This window comes from Adiantum capillus-veneris, chromosome 2, assembly GCF_014529385.1.
Source record: "Adiantum capillus-veneris isolate H3 chromosome 2, ASM1452938v2, whole genome shotgun sequence".
NCBI classification, from domain to species: domain Eukaryota; kingdom Viridiplantae; phylum Streptophyta; class Polypodiopsida; order Polypodiales; family Pteridaceae; genus Adiantum; species Adiantum capillus-veneris.
In genome coordinates, this window is record NC_140932.1 from 112,985,692 (window position 1) to 113,002,951 (window position 17,260).

Consider the following 17,260-nt stretch of genomic DNA (forward strand, 5'->3'; position numbering starts at 1 on the left):
TTTCTCTCCTAGCCACCTCATGGATTCAACTTGTTAGTGGCCACCCTTATATCCATAGTCTTCAAGCAATTTACATGTTGTACTTGGCCCCATAGGTCAATCTGACCTTTAAGGATAATCTCTCTCTCTCTCTCTCTCTCTCTCTCTCTCTCTCTCTCTCTCTCTCTCTCTCTCTCTCTCCCGTTGACCTTTGAGGTCACTGTGATTGTTTCTATGAAAGTTATGTCTCCCTCTCCTTGTATAAGTATGTGAGCATGCAAGCCCTTGAGTTCAACAATCAACGTTCATCGCCTAAAATTTTTAAGTCTCTTTCAGGTTTCAATGCCAGCCTGCTCATAGGCATGTGCTCATCTACCCACGGTCCCACCTTGCCTATCGACCTCACACTAATGTTGTAGATTCTAGCGATGCTCGCCTACCCCACCTTCCCTCCCAACCTTCCACGATACATTCCTCCCACGTCAGAGCTCGTTGTGTGTGTGTGTGTGTGTGTGTGTGTGTGTGTGAGAGAGAGAGAGAGAGAGAGAGAGAGAGAGAGAGAGAGAGAGAGAGAGAGAGAGCGGTCTTCTCATGCTCAACAACTAGACAAAGAGAGATGGTGGTGTCAAGGGCACATAAGAGAGACGGAGAGATATAAGTCGATTGCCCACCGCCTTCCCTTTTGTCCAAAGACAAGAGGGGTGTGTGTATGTGTGTGTGTGTGTGTGTGTGTGTGTGTGTGTGAGAGAGAGAGAGAGAGAGAGAGAGAGAGAGAGGGTGAGACCATGCCATTGCTCATCACCTACCCCAAGTTCCTTGCTTCACGTTGTCATGCTGTGGCACGTATATAGTGGGAACGGGCATTAAACGATTTATCTTGTGACTTTTTGATGCATAAGTATACTTCATATAATACTCATATGCATAAATAAAAGCTTTCTACTATACCTTAGTATTACCTTTGAAGTAATATAAATGTACATTACTATTAGAAAGTACTGCAAGAGAAGTATCAATGATTGTGCCTCTTTTTGTATGGGGAAAAATCATTTGTATATTTCTTCTAATATCTCAGCTATACCCTACCATATATAAATTATTTTCTTCTTTTCACATTTATTTAATTATATAACCGTTCAATAATGCATACCTTCTTGGATACATACAAGAGGGAAGTGCCTACTACAAGACTTTATGAAAAGGAAGATCCAAAGCTTCTTGGACCATCCCAATTTGAAAATCCCTACCTAAGGGCATGGAGAAAAGGCCAAAGCCAAGTCAATCTCTTTTAGTAGGCCAATTTTTCCTTTTGAAGCATGTCAATCCGAGTTACAGGTCAAAATTTACAGGGAAAAGAGTGAAAAAGCCTCTCACAACTACACTGCAAGAAGAGATGGTAAACAGGTGAATCAAGTGAAAAGAGGTAATCTTGGTCTTTTTCCATAAAATAAGATATTTGGAGGATAAAAGACACAAGCATGTGAATGTGACACCTCAAAGATGCCTTGAAGGACAAGACACACAAGTTGGGACCCTTTGCTGGAGCCACACAGAAGATGCCTAGGTGGGGTCCATATACATCATGCACCCACATGGAACCTCAACGACCAAAAATGCTGAATTTCATGATATTTTGAGTCCTAATATAGCCCATTTTAAGAAATATCCAAAGAAAATTTGATTTGGGCTAACTTTTTAGCTTAATCAAGTGATTATGTAAAACATGGCTCCCTTACCTATAAAAAGGGCAACCTTCTCTTCATTGGGGGCAAGTTATGAGTGAGTGAGAATAGCTCAATTCCATAGTGACACACTCATCTTAGTGCCACACTTTCTCTTGAAGAAAGGCTGAAGTCTTGCCTCATCTTCTCTCTCCATTAAGGTGGTGGCGATTGCTCTCATGTATTCAAGAAGCAACCTTGTCAATGTAATGAGTACAACCTTCTTGCGAGAAACAATTATGAGCACAAGGTTAGTAACCATATCTTCATCTTCCACAAACATCTCTCTCTCTTAAGGTTCTCATTCTCTTCCACAAACTCTAGAATCTCCTTGCTACAGGTACTTCTCTCCCCGCAGTATCCTTATTGCCTAAGGGCAACAATAGGGCTTGGGAGAGAAACTCTCTTCTTCTTCTCCTTTCACTTATTTCACACCTTTATCTTTGAACATACTAGGTATATCATTGATGAATAACCATAATCCACATAGAGGTAATTTCTTTCAATTCCATTCAGTGCAATCTATTAGGGTCAACATTTGGATTAATCGAAAGATTCACTTTCAGCAACGCATAGTGTTTCTATTTGGTCATGAAAGGCTTAACGAAATACTTCTCTCACCAGATCCCATAATACTACCTATTATTGACTATGACTTCTCCTTTGATGTGAATGTGGTTATTTTATTATGAATCAAGAGGATTTGTACTCACAACTAATCCCAATCACTAGACAAAACATATACATTATTGTAAGCACAAAGCTACAGTTCCAAAGAGCAATCCGTAGCTTATTTGGACGACAAATATTAAATAACATTAACTCATCCATTAACCATTTTATCCTACCCATGATACGATATGATCGTAATCTCCATGTTTTCATTTTTGTTTTGTTCCGACTATCTTTCATGAGTTCTCTCCATCACGTTTGTGTTTGTAAGGAAAAGTGAGCGGCTTCTTTGGCTACATTTCTTCTTTAGCTCTAGAAGCTATGTTATCTACATCTTAGCTCTTTCTCATAACCCTTGAGCTTCCTCACAAACTCTCACAGCAAGAGGCCCGGTGCCTTCCTGGCAAGACGGCCTACTTTTTGACAACGTTGCACCTACACTTGCATCACTGCCACTGGTGAGGACCTTTCTTTTCTTTCTCCTTTGGATTTTTAAGGATCCTTTGACAATTTCTTAAAATTGTGGCAACACATAGGTGCCCCCTACTGGCTCCTCTTTCAACTTATTAGGAGGAACCATCTCAAGATTCCTCCTCAACAACATTACCAATCTAAAGCTTCATCCCTTTCAACAAAAAGGCCCGTCACATTTGAATATGGGCAGAGCAGAATTGTCCTTAACACTATTTTGGTGCCAAAATGAACACTTTAGTGTCCTTTCTTCAGGAAAAAAAAAAAGTCTAGTATAGCCGGCGGCTCCGCCGCCTCTCTCTCTCTCTCTCTCTCTCTCTCTCTCTCTCTCTCTCTCTCTCTCTCTCTCTCTCTCTCTCTCTCTCTCTCTCTCTCTCTCTCTCTCTCTGCGTCACTGTGCTCCCGGACGCTGTAAGCCACACCCACTGGTTGAAGGAGGATTTGACGCGTGGCAGGGGGGGAACCGGAATTCCCCTCTCCCTTTATCTATTAGTATAGACGGTAGAGAAAATCTAGAAAACATGTCAAGAAATGCTTTTGCAAACTTATGAAATGTTAGCCTAAGTACTCATAAAAATAATAATCCCTCGCTTTTGGATACAACCTCGATAGTAACTACACTCCTGAAAAGCACCTATGCAAAACCACACTCAATGTTTCACTATAACTTGTACTCTAGTTCAAGAAAAAAATGAGCAGGATGCACACAATAATCCATTGTAACTACTTCCATATATGCTCGATGTTTTTGGAAGTGTCATGTGAAAAAATAAATCCTTTATGACTAGAATTAAAAATAAAAAATCGTGTGGGTCAAATAAGATTAAAAAAAAAATTCAATCAATGACCATATAAAACAATTAGCTCATCTAAATTTGGAATGTCTTTCTTTTTTTTTTTGCAAAACTCACAATTGTGAGTGATTGTATTAGAATGTCAAAACAAGAGAATTACAAACCATCCTCAAGCTCAAGCCGAGCCTTGAGAGGCAGGTAATACATCAGACTTACAAACCACCAAAAACCACTATTTTCCAAAGCTGTGCGAAGGCTTCAATCGAACGGCATGTGTTGCCCAAAGCCAATCTTCCGAGTTATGGCTTTTACTAATCGTATATATCAATTCCTCACTTTCTTGGATAATTACTGAGAAGTTGGCCATAGAAACCTCGTTATTGAAGACATAGCAGTTCGTGACCTTCCAGATATTATAAAAGAAGCATTATCTAACTATCTCGGTACATACAAGAAGGACAGGACTCCAAAACTGTTTTCTCCCAAGTGAAAGATCCTTCTTTTGAAGAAACCTGTCTTCCACGTTCTTTGTATCCATTTGCACACCTTCCTTGCCACCCTCTAATGGTTGGACAGTCCATAAAAAGGTGTGCCAGGTCTTCGCTAGCCCCTCGGCACCTAGAGCATCTATCGGATCCTATACCCCGTGCCTGTGAGAGGCGGAAGTGAAAAATATGGACCCGGTGGCCTCTACACCAAGACTATGCACAATGGCCTCATCATGGGGAATACGCAATAGGGGCACCACCTAGCAAGATATGCGGCTAGGACGCATACATATACACAATGAAACATGCCATGGAAAACAATTTCAAGATCCACACCCAAATGTGGAATGGAGTGGTCAGAGAATAAGATGAGAGGAGTGGTGAGTGAGTGAAAATGGGCTCGCTACTCGTGCATGTAGTAAGGAATATAACGAGGTCAGGGATACATGCAAGTATGCTCACTTATCATACAAAAGGTGGCAAATCCGCACACCTCAAGATGATAGGAAGATGAGAGGGAGAGAGAGTGTGTGTGTATGGTGGCGAATCCGCACACCTTAACATAAGCAAAAAAAAAATGGCAAGGAACAAGCATATACCATACTCACAATGAGATGTATCCAAAGCGACACAAAGTATGGCACCAAGATGGAGTGTGTTGATTGCTTGCAAAAGATGAATACAATAGGTAGCGTATGGCAGGAAAATGAGAAGGGAACAAGATCGTAGGAGGCATAATGGAGAGATGGAAGTTGATGGCGAGGAATATCATGAGTGTGTCCACCCTTCTTCTTCTTGAAATTGTGCCTTCAACCCTTAATTACAAGTGGTGTGGAGGTGTGGTGCTCATCTTTTGTGCATGGTGATGGTGATGATGATGGTGTTGTGATTATGTGATTAGGGTTCACTACAAGCATGTAGCACAAGAGTGTGTATGGATAGGTGTGTGTGTGTGTGTGTGTCCTTTAAGTGAGCTCTCATGGCCTCCTTATATAGGGAAGGAGGGGAGGATTTAGCAATATTTCTATTTGAGGTGAGTGTCCCACTTTGGTGACTAGGAAAATGGGGTGCATGGGACTGTGGCTCCCATCTTGTCTCCTCATTATGTAAAATACCAGAGTCAATAGAGACAAAATATGAGAGAATGTGGGTAGGATGTAGAGGATAGGAGATATTTACAATAGTCTAGCTTTGGCTAGACATAAGCTTCTTAGGGAGAGAAGAGAGAGGTAAGAAATTTACAAGAGAGATTGTCAAAGGTGGATAGTTGTTGATGAGGATGGATCCTCCAAAAGTGGTGATAGAATCACTCTAGACTTTCCAAGACCTCATTAAAAGAGCCTTGTCTCTTGTAATCATGCTTGAAGACTTGTAGAACCATAGCCATTCTAGAGGGAAGAAAATTGGGGATGGCCTGTGTCACCATTACACGGGAAAACTAGGGTCCACTACAAAAATCATATCTCCGTGTTCATAACTTTAAAAATTTTGAAAAAATTGAGCTAAAAGTTGAGATCACGAGCTACATCTTTCATGTTGGACGCTCTTTCATATTCGGGGTTCTTCTTTACTTAAAAAAATCAGCCAAATAATGTATTATTTGTGGCTGCAAAAGTCTTTTGGTGGTCCCCTTTGAGTGGACTTCTCTCTTGCCTTCAAGTGTAAGCTCCTTCATGTGTATGAAAACATGACCTAGAGTTTTGAAAAGATTGGCAATCATCTAGATGGAGGTATTATTGAAATTTGAAAGTGGGGTTGAGGTTTGAAAATGAAAACTAGTGAATAAAATATTTGGTAGGGTGGATTAATATATATATACATGAAAAATATATTTAAAAGTACTAAAATATATAATGTAATTTAGAATATATATATTTAATATTTAAGGTCAAAAGAGAGATCAACAAAGAAAGCTTACTTATTTATGCTACATCGTGATTGATTTAGCATAAGTCTTATTTATTTAATAAAGGCTACAACGTTTGTCAAAAAGGGAAGAAAAAATCAAAAGTAACTTATATAATAGGAAATATTTTTGGTAAAAGAGAAAAAAAAAATGGGGGTTCCCATGCATGGAAAAGCTTGCCTCATTAGCCCTCCCCCAAAGGCTAGAGGTATTCATGCCTCTAGCGTTGTACTTGATTCTTCTTTAATTGAGGTGGAGGTGTCTCCGTCCTTGGGGATTTCCATCATAGGTGCTTGATCAAACCTCAAAAAGTACTGGTTCAACCTCCATCCATTGACACGTGTTTTGTGGAGCCTACCATCTGCATCCATCAATCGGTAACTGCCATTGGCGTAGCGCTTTCTAATGACAAATGGCCCCTCCCATCAACAAAGAAAGCTTACTTATTTATGCTACATCGTGATTGATTTAGCATAAGTCTTATTTATTTAATAAAGGCTACAACGTTTGTCAAAAAGGGAAGAAAAAATCAAAAGTAACTTATATAATAGGAAATATTTTTGGTAAAAGAGAAAAAAAATATGGGGGTTCCCATGCATGGAAAAGCTTGCCTCATTAGCCCTCCCCCAAAGGCTAGAGGTATTCATGCCTCTAGCGTTGTACTTGATTCTTCTTTAATTGAGGTGGAGGTGTCTCCGTCCTTGGGGATTTCCATCATAGGTGCTTGATCAAACCTCAAAAAGTACTGGTTCAACCTCCATCCATTGACACGTGTTTTGTGAAGCCTACCATCTGCATCCATCAATCGGTAACTGCCATTGGCGTAGCGCTTTCTAATGACAAATGGCCCCTCCCATCAACAAAGAAAGCTTACTTATTTATGCTACATCGTGATTGATTTAGCATAAGTCTTATTTATTTAATAAAGGCTACAACGTTTGTCAAAAAGGGAAGAAAAAATCAAAAGTAACTTATATAATAGGAAATATTTTTGGTAAAAGAGAAAAAAAATATGGGGGTTCCCATGCATGGAAAAGCTTGCCTCATTAGCCCTCCCCCAAAGGCTAGAGGTATTCATGCCTCTAGCGTTGTACTTGATTCTTCTTTAATTGAGGTGGAGGTGTCTCCTTCCTTGGGGATTTCCATCATAGGTGCTTGATCAAACCTCAAAAAGTACTGGTTCAACCTCCATCCATTGACACGTGTTTTGTGGAGCCTACCATCTGCATCCATCAATCGGTAACTGCCATTGGCGTAGCGCTTTCTAATGACAAATGGCCCCTCCCATCTGGGTGAAAACGTTTTATCCTTCCTTGTGTCAAACCTGTAATCATACCTAGGACCAACATACCTTTCTTGAGACCTTTTGCCCTAAGTCCCTTGTTGAAGGTAAGTCGACGTTGCTCTGCCTGTGCTGCATAATAGTTGATAGCATCTTCTCTGTCTAGTTGAAGCCTCTCTAGATCAAGAATGTGGTTGTGGAGATGAGCATTAGGATGTTCCACCTGCATAGCTAGCACCCCGAGACTAGCCAATTGTACTTCAATGGGTAAAATGTCTTCCTTACCAAACACCAAGTGATATGGTGTGAATGAAGGAGTACGAGCGGAAGTGCGACGCGAGAGAGAGTGCGAGAAGAAGAGCACGACGATATGGTGAACTCGCTCTACTCATGTAATGTGTAGAGCATAGTGAGTTCTTATTAGGTTTTTACAAAAGAATATGTGTACATACCTGGCGGCCCGCCCACTTACCTGGGCGACCACATTGGGCTTTATACCCCAACAACCTCCCACATAAAGTCCAATGTGGTACTTTAAGTGTGAGAGAAGCTACTATACAAGCTAATATACAAGAGATGTAGAGAAGTGATGTACTACCCTACACCTAACTGCTTGTGAAAATGCGCAAAGCTCTCTGAGGGAAGTCTTTTTGTAAGTAGATCAGCAGGGTTTTCTGTGGTGTGAACTTTGACAAGCTGAAGTTGCTTATCCTCGAGCATTTCCCTGATGAAATGATACTTCAGATCCACATGCTTTGTCTTTGAGTGATAAAGTGGATTGCGAGCCAATTGTATAGCACTTTGACTATCACAATATAACACAGGCATTTCTTCTTTGATTCCCAAATCTGTTACTAGTCGATTAAGCCAAATTGATTCTTTGCATGCCTCTGATGCTGCAACATATTCAGCCTCTGTAGTAGACTGAGTAACACAATCTTGTAATCTAGAACGCCATGATACTGCTCCACCAGCCAATGTAAAGACATACCCTGACGTAGACCTTCGGTTTTCTAAGTCACCTGCATAATCTGAGTCTGTAAAACCCTTTACACTTAGCTCCTGACTCCCATAGCATATACGCATACTCTTTGTAGCTTTCAGGTATCTCAATATTCCTTTCACTGCCTCCCAATGTTTCTTGCCTGGGTTTGACATGTATCGACTTACTACTCCCACTGCAAATTCAATGTCTGGGCGAGTAGCAATCATTGCATACATCAAACTACCCGCTGCAGACACATATGGAATCTTATCCATTTCAGCCTGTTCTTCCTCAAACACAGGACAATCTTGTTTGCTAAGTTTCACATATGGTGGCAATTGAACACTGAGTGCCTTTCCCTTCTCCATATTGAAATGTTGCAAAACCTTGTCAATATACTCTGTTTGAGATAACCAAATCAACTTCTTTGATCTGTCTCTCTCAATCCGCATACCAAGTATATGACTTGCCTCACCCATGTCTTTCATGTCAAACGATTTTGCCATCTTTGACTTCAAAGCTGAAATTTCTTCCAAGTGCTTGCCAACAATCAACATGTCATCCACATACAAAATAAGGATCAGCCAACTGCCATCCTTAGCCTTCTTTGTATATAGACAGTGATCGAACTCACTACGTTTGTAGCCTTGAGAAAGCATAAACTTGTGGAATTTATGGTACCATGCCCTCGGTGATTGTTTTAAGCCATAAAGACTCTTTAACAACTGGCATACCCAATCTTCCTTGCCTTTCTCAACAAACCCTTCTGGCTGCTGCATGTAAATTTCCACATCTAAATCACCATGCAAGAACGCTGTCTTGACATCCATTTGGTGCAACACCAAATCTAATATGGCAACCAATGCAAGAAAGCATCTCAATGTAGTCATCTTGACCACCGGAGAGAAGACTTCATCAAAGTCAATGCCTTGTTCTTGCTTAAAGCCCTTGGCAACAAGCCTTGCTCTGTACGTTGGCTGACTATCATGAGCGGTGATCTTATACCTGTAAACCCATTTACAAGGTAGAGCCTTATTGCCCTCTGGTAATTTAACTAGATTCCATGTCTTATTTTTATGCAGAGCTGTCATCTCTGACTGCATGGCCAATTGCCAATTCCTGGAGTCCTTCATTTGCACTGCTTCCTTGTAACATGAAGGCTCATTGCAATCAGTCAACATGACATAATTCATAGATAGAACAAACCTATCAGGAGGTATCGTGAAACGTCCAGATCTATGCACAATAGGTGGCTCAGGCTCAGCCACAACCTGTGGTTCCACTCTATCCTGTCCTTGCTCCTTTGAGCCCTTACATTTTGTCTTGCACGTGCAGGTCCATCTTCTTGGAAGACAACTCTTCTAATCTCCTCAACCCTCTCTGGTTTAGAATGATATTTGGATTCATTAAAGTGAACATCATTGCTACGGACAACCTTTCTGGATTCGGGATCCCAAAGTCTGTACCCCATCTCACCAGAATTACCATAGCCTAGAAAGATGCACTTTCTACTCTTTGGCTCAAGTTTACTCCTAAATTCCTTTGGAACGTGAGTATATGCCTCACAACCAAAGACTCTGAGATGATTGTATGAGGGCATTTTGCTTGACCATACCATCTCTGGCACTGAATCCTTCTGCAAAACCTTGCTAGGAGATCTATTTACAAGATGAACAGCTGTTGATACAGCTTCAGCCCAAAACCCATTTGGCAGCTGTGCATTAGACAACATACTTCTGACCTTCTCTTGTATGGTCCTATTCATCCTCTCAGCAACACCATTTTGAGGAGGATTGTAAGGAGTAGTAAGTTCACGTTTTATACCTTTTGACTCACAAAAGTCCTGAAAGGCCTTTGAAACATACTCTCCACCATTGTCAGTGCGTAAGCATTTAAGCTTCTTGCCACTCTGATTCCCCACAAGTGTCACAAACGTTTTGAAAACACTAAACACTTCATCCTTGTGCTTGAGAAAGTAAACCCATACTTTCCTCGAGTAATCATCTATAAATGTCATAAAGTAAGAAGCTCCCCCTAGAGATAGGTTAGGCATAGGTCCACACAAATCACTATGAACAAGTGCCAACTGTGTATCTCTTCTACTGCTTCTATGCTGATGTGGATGCTGTGTTTGCTTACCATACAGACAATGTTCACAGAATTCAAAATCATTAAATGAAAATCCAGGCAAATAACCAGAACGAGACAAGATTTCCGTTCCCTTCTTGGACATATGTCCTAACCGGCTATGCCACAAAGAAACGTTCGGCTGCTCGGTTACATTGATTACATTTTTAGAGACATTTGATACATAAATCATGTAAAGTCCTCCAGACTTTACTCCATGTGCTACTGTCATAGAACCCTTGGATATCTTCCACATGTTCAATCCAAAAGTGGTGACGTAGCCAGCATCATCAAGTAAACCTGTGTTGATCAAGCTCTTTGTAATTGCGGGAACATGTCTCACATTCTTCAGCGTGAAAGAAGAGCCATTCTGAAACTTCAATTGAACATCTCCAACACCTAAGATCTCACATGTCTGCCCATTGCCTAGCCGAACATGATCTTTAGTGGTCACATAAGAAGTAAACCACTCCTTGTTTGGAGACACATGAAGTGATGCCCCTGAGTCTATAATCCAGTCACTCAGTGCATTTCCATCAGATGCTGTAAGAAGAGCTGAGTCCATTGTATTCTTCAAGAAGTAGATGTCTCCTGACACTAGACTGTCATTCTCTGCAACAGTGTTTGTCACATTTATTTCTTGAATCTTCACTGAGGACTTGTTCTTCTCACCATGGTCTTCAGCTTTCTCTTTGCCTTTTTCTGCTTTCCATTCTCTGTAGTCTCTTTTCATGTGACCCTTCTTGCCACAATGGTAGCATTCTATGTCACTCTTGCCTTTAGCACTGTGGGACTTGCCACGAGACTGATTCCTCTTTCCACCTTTGTACTTTTCTTTGGTCCTTCCCCTGACAACTAAGGCTGTTCCTTTGCCTTTGTCCATTGTCTTTCCATTGGTTTCTTCAGTAAGCAGACTTCCTTCTACACCTGCTATGTTCAAACCATCTGGAGGTGCAGAATTACTCAAAGCTGTGCGAAAAGTGTCCCAACTTTCCGACAATGTGATCAATAGGAACATAGCTCTAATAGGTTCATCAAACTTGACACCTTGAGCTGACAACTGACTGTAGATTGTGTTGAATTCATTCAGATGATTGGACATAGGTGTCCCTTCTTTCATCTTCAAGTCAACAAGCTTCTTAAGCCAATATACCTGTGAAGCTGCACTCTGCTTCTCATAAAGATCACTCAGCTTTAACCATGCTTGATAAGCCGACATCTCGTCTACTACATTGAAGTAAACGCTTTATGCCAAAGTCAGCATAATGGTAGAAAGTGTCAATTCATCCATTTCGCTCCATTCATCTTCGTCCATATCTTCTGGTTTTATCCCCTTGAGCTTTATCGGTTTTATCTGCTTCTTTTGTACCAACACGTGCCAAATCTGCTTCTTCCACAATGGGAAATTGGTTCCATCCAGCTTCTTGATATTGTAAAGAGCAGTGTCTTGTGATCCAGCCATAACTACGCTTCACAGTAGTTTACTTTTTTGGGAAAAATTCGGCAGAGTTTCCCCTGCAAACTGACCTCTGAACCAATATCAACCTGTCAAATGAACCAAGAAAGCTTCAGATTCTGCAGAAATTTTGGCAGAGTCTCCTTTGTAAAATGGCTCTGGTGTACTAAAAACAGACCAAAAAATAGCTCAAAAAACACTATCTCTCTGACACTGTAAGCTGCGGGTAAACCTGTCCTGCACCTGTACTGTCTCTCACTGTCCTGTCACTGTCCTATAAGCATAGACTGCGACAATGCCTCAACGGCAGTAAAGCAAAGATGCAATCCCAAGTGTCTAACTCACAATCAATACATCCTAGCTGCCTATCTAAGGATGCTCGAGGGATCGCTCCAAGACCTGTATCATCGAAAGGATCTCAACATTCGAGAATCCCCCAGCTCAATAAAACCTCACTCGACCCTCAACAAAGGCTGCAGTAAATCTGACAGTACATAGACTTCCCACAAAGTCATACATCCACAAATTTCCCACTGTATGCTGTAACCGCTGCGGCGGTTGTTTGCTGCGTGACTCACAGCCAACAAACCCTCAACAGACATACATCATCTCTGACAATACATCCCATGTGGAAGTACCTGCAATGTCAGGATGAAATCTAGAATATCAAGCAGCAAACAAAAGCTACCTGATGAACTAGTGGATGTCGCCTACAGTCTGTGTGTAGATGCGCCCGTGTCATATGTGACACGCCTCCAAGAACTGTGAGCCGTCCTTCGATGTGTAGACAGCCACAAATCAACACTTTGGGAGTGTCGATATCCTCAACACCTGCAGTCGTAGGCTGAAAACCCCAAATTTGCAGAGTCGAATCTGCACCCGTCGAGACCACGTAGTCGAAAATGGCCTGCGTAGACCTTTGTCAAAGCCGAACGGTGGCCGAGATGACCTCAGAATGAAATTCTGACAACACCAAGGCCTTCGGGCTGCCCCACAGGATTTGGGGCCGTGTCTTCGCCTATCTAATTTCACTCCAATCTGAGCTGGTGACTCTAGCCTCCTGCAGTGCTGCCCCGAGCCTCGATCTGAACTCTGATACCAGTTGAAGGAGTACGAGCGGAAGTGCGACGCGAGAGAGAGTGCGAGAAGAAGAGCACGACGATATGGTGAACTCGCTCGAGCTACTGTAATGTGTAGAGCATAGTGAGTTATTATTAGGTTTTTACAAAAGAATATGTGTACATACCTGGCGGCCCGCCCACTTACCTGGGCGACCACATTGGGCTTTATACCCCAACAGTGAACCCAAGGGATGTGCAAAATGAAGTGCGATAAGCCCAAAGTGCAGCCATAAGATGCTTGTCCCAATCACTTTTGTGATTGTTTACATGTTTAGTGATGATCTTGAAGATCATACCATTTACCTTTTCCACCAAACCATTGCATTGTGGGTAGTAGGGAGTTGAGTGTCGTCGTGAGATACCTAACTTCTCCATTAGCTCTCCTACAAGGTCTCCTCTAAAACCTGGTCCCCTGTCAGAAATTATTTCAAGAGGAGTGCCAAAACGGCAACAAATGTTTTCAAATACGAACTTAGCCACTTCCTTAGCTGTAATCCGGGTGGTGGCAACTGCTTCAGCCCACCTGGTCATGCAGTCCACACCCATGATGATATAAAATTTACCTGATTGGCTCCTTGGCAAAGGGCCAATAGCATCAATTCCCCATTTCTCAAATGGTCCATATGAGATTATAGGAGTCTGTGGCTCATATGTGAGCCTCCTATCCCCTGCCTTTTGACATTCCTTGCATGTTTTACACCAATGATGCACATCCCTATGTAGACTAGGCCATACAAACCCGGCTTGTAGAATCTTTCTACTAGTGATATCAAGTGCAAAGTGTCCTCCACAACCACCATCATGGCAACTTGAAATGATTTCAGTGATCTCTCTAGAGAGAGGTACACGCCTAAGAATTTGATCCTTACCCTTGGAGTAGAGGTCGTCATTGATAAGGCGGTATTTTGTTGCCTTGCGCACAAGCCACTACTTTTGGCCCTTAGTAAGATCCTTAGGACACTCTCCTGTGTCCAAGAAACTCATGATGTCAGGCATAGCATCGCTACCTTGGAAGAGAGGCAGCTTGAATTTGATAGCACCCACCACTGAAACATCTTGCAGCTTCTCTCTAGCTAGAGCATTTGCTTCTTGATTTTCTGCTCGAGGGACATGATGTAATTGTACAACTTGAAATTTTCCTAAAAGTTCCTTGACTTTGCACAAATGGCCTAGCAAGCTATGATTTTTACAAGCCCAAGTTCCTTGTATTTGTTTTATTAAAAGCATGGCATCACCAAATACATTTAACCGTTGAATGCCCTGTGTCACACACCACTCTAACCCAAGAGTTAAGGCTGCATATTCTGCCTCATTGTTAGAGTGAGAATCCAAGAGATTCCCAATGGAGAAAACCTTATCCCCTTGCTCGTTGAAGATGACAATGCCTACTGCAGCTTTGTCCACTTTCCTCTTGTAGGCTCCATCAAAGAAAAGAGAGTGAGCCTCCTCTACCTTAGGGACTTCCAGTACGGGTGTAATATCTTGATCATTTGGCTTTATTTTTAGCTTCTTTTCATAGTGGCGATGAGTGAGAATACCTCCTAGACTGGCCCTTGTGGAGTTCTCCACTTGCATTGTGTAGTCAAACTCTTGCAGCCTTGTGAGCCATTTGGAAATCCTAGAAGAAACATCCATGTGCTGCATTACATAAGGAAATACTTCTTCCATTGTTAAGATTATGAATGGTCTAGACAATAAATAAGAGCGAAATTTGGTGGTAGCAAACATTAATGCAAGCACCATGTGCTCCACTGCCGTGTATCCCTTTTCTGATGGAGTCATCATTCGACTAGAGAAGTAGATAGGACGCATGAAAGAAGTTTGAGGATCCTTTTGCATCAATACAGCCCCAAGTGTGTCATTGCCCACACTAGGGTTTACATAAAATGGCTCGTCCCACTTTGGAGGTGCTATGGTGGGAAGTGAAGCTAGAATTTGTTTTACCTCATTGAATTGTTGTTCATTTTCTTCACTCCAAGTGAAGATCTCTTGATGGGTAACTTGTTGTAAAGGGAGAACCACTTGGGAGAGCAAGTGAATGAACCTACTCAAATACCTCACCTTTTGAAGAAAAGAGACCAACTGCTTTGTTGTGGTGGGAGAGGTCAAAGCCACCAAGGCTTGAACCTTGCTTGGGTCAGCTTCCATGCCATTGGCCGAGATCACATGGCCAAGAAGAGTAACCTTGCTTTCACCAATGTGGCATTTCTCCACATTGAGTTGGCCCCCCAAAGCTTGTAGCCTAGCTAGACCTTCATAAAATTTCTCCAAATGAAGAGAGCAAGAGCTATAGATACAAAAGTCATCAATAAAAACAAGGATTGATTTTCCAAAGGATGGCTGAAAAACAAATGTCACATATCGCTGAAAAGTGGTTGGAGCATTCGTGAGACCAAAAGGCATAACTCTGTATGCAAAACATCCCCATGGTGTGATGAAGGTTGTCTTCTTTTGATCTTCTTCAGCGATGCTAATTTGGAAGTAGCCTGAGTAGCCATCACATACCGTGTAGCGCTCATGTCCTGCTACCTCATTGAGTATTTCGTCTTGAAAAGGAAGAGGAAATTGGTCCCTCTTTGTGGCTGCATTAAGAGGCTTGTAATCAACACAAACCCTCCACTTACCATTCTTCTTTGGTGTGACTACCACTGGAGAAACCCACTCTGAGTCTTCAACAGGATAGATAAAACCGGCTTCTAGCAATTTCCTCACCTCTTTGAGTAGGGCGTCTTGTTGAATTACTCCTAGCCGCCTGAGCTTCTGCACTACAGGTTTACTTCCCTCCTTGAGCTTAATGTGATGTTGAACTACTGTGATGCCAGTAATTTTATCATATTCATCAATGAACAATGTGATAAAATTACTTAGCATCAAAATATAATCTTCACGCTCCTTCCCACACAACTCACTAGAGAGCATTTGATGTAGCTTACGTGCTTCTACCAGAGGTTGTATACCTGGTGTCTCCCCTTGGTTTGATGATGAGAAATCAGGTTGCTACATCTTCTTAGGGTCGTTGAGAATGATCCCCATCACCTCAATGCTACTGTCACTTTCTTCACTCACTGTTGACTCCTCCTCTGAAGTGGTTGAAGAGTCACCACTAGAAAACTCATCCATAGAGGTTTCTAGATCCATGTTGCATTGCCGACCTTTCTTCATGTCGTAAAGTATTGGCCTCCCTTTTGCATCCTTCATTTGGATTATGCCGGTGTCCCAGTCCTGCTTAGCTCTCATAGCCATAAGCCAAGGCCTCCCTAGAATGATAGGATAGCCCTCCCCTTTGTGTGGCATGACAAAGATGTCCACATCTACCTCGGTGTTGAATGCCTTTATCCTAACTGCATTTATGACACCAACACATTGAACTTTTAAATTATTTTCCATTTTGGCTCGGCATGGTGCTGGCCGACTCACCTCTAAACCCAAACGGTGCATCATGTTTTCACTCATGACGCATATTTGTGCGCCACCATCGATGTAGATATTGGAGATGTGTTGCCCTTTGATGTAAGCATCCATCACTGGTAGTATGTCATCTAGATTCCTCCCAGAGATAGCCCCAACTATCTTTGGATTTGGTCGTCTCGTGCTAACTATCTTTGTCCATTGTCTCCTCACCCTAGGTGCTAGGTGGAGTAATTGGGGCCAGGTGATTTTTGGGCCCTGCACAAAAACATCATGAACCAAATCATATGGTTTAGAACATTCACCCAAAGAGAAATCTACAATGTCAATTTCATGTCGTGACTTGGACGGCTTTTTGCTAGATTCCCCTTTAGTCTTCATCTTTTCTTCCTTTTGGGAAGATTCACCATGCCTAGCGCGTTTTACCCCTATGGCATCTACTCCTTTAACTTTGGTCTTACCTTTTGCTACTCCCTTGATATCCTCCTCCACTTTCTCCTTTCCTTTACCTTCAAGACTGATGACGCTTACTGTTTGATTGCCAACTAGTGGTGGGGGTAAGGGTGGAATGAGAGGTTGTGGTGGTGGTGGTGGTTGTGGTTGAATGGGTGGTTGTAGGATTTGCATCGGTGGTGTTTTTTGTGGTGCCCTCGGTGGTGGTGGTCTTGCTATCGGTGGTGAAACTTGGTTTTTCCTGGCTCCTCTGTTGAAATTCTGCCTCCTTGGGTGTGGACAGTAGTACATGACATGACCATCCTCCCCACAATTGTAGTAGTGGTATTCTTGGTTTTGCCTTCGTTGTCCTCTTCCTTTCTCTTGGTTGCGATTGTGTGCATGCCCTTGTTGTATC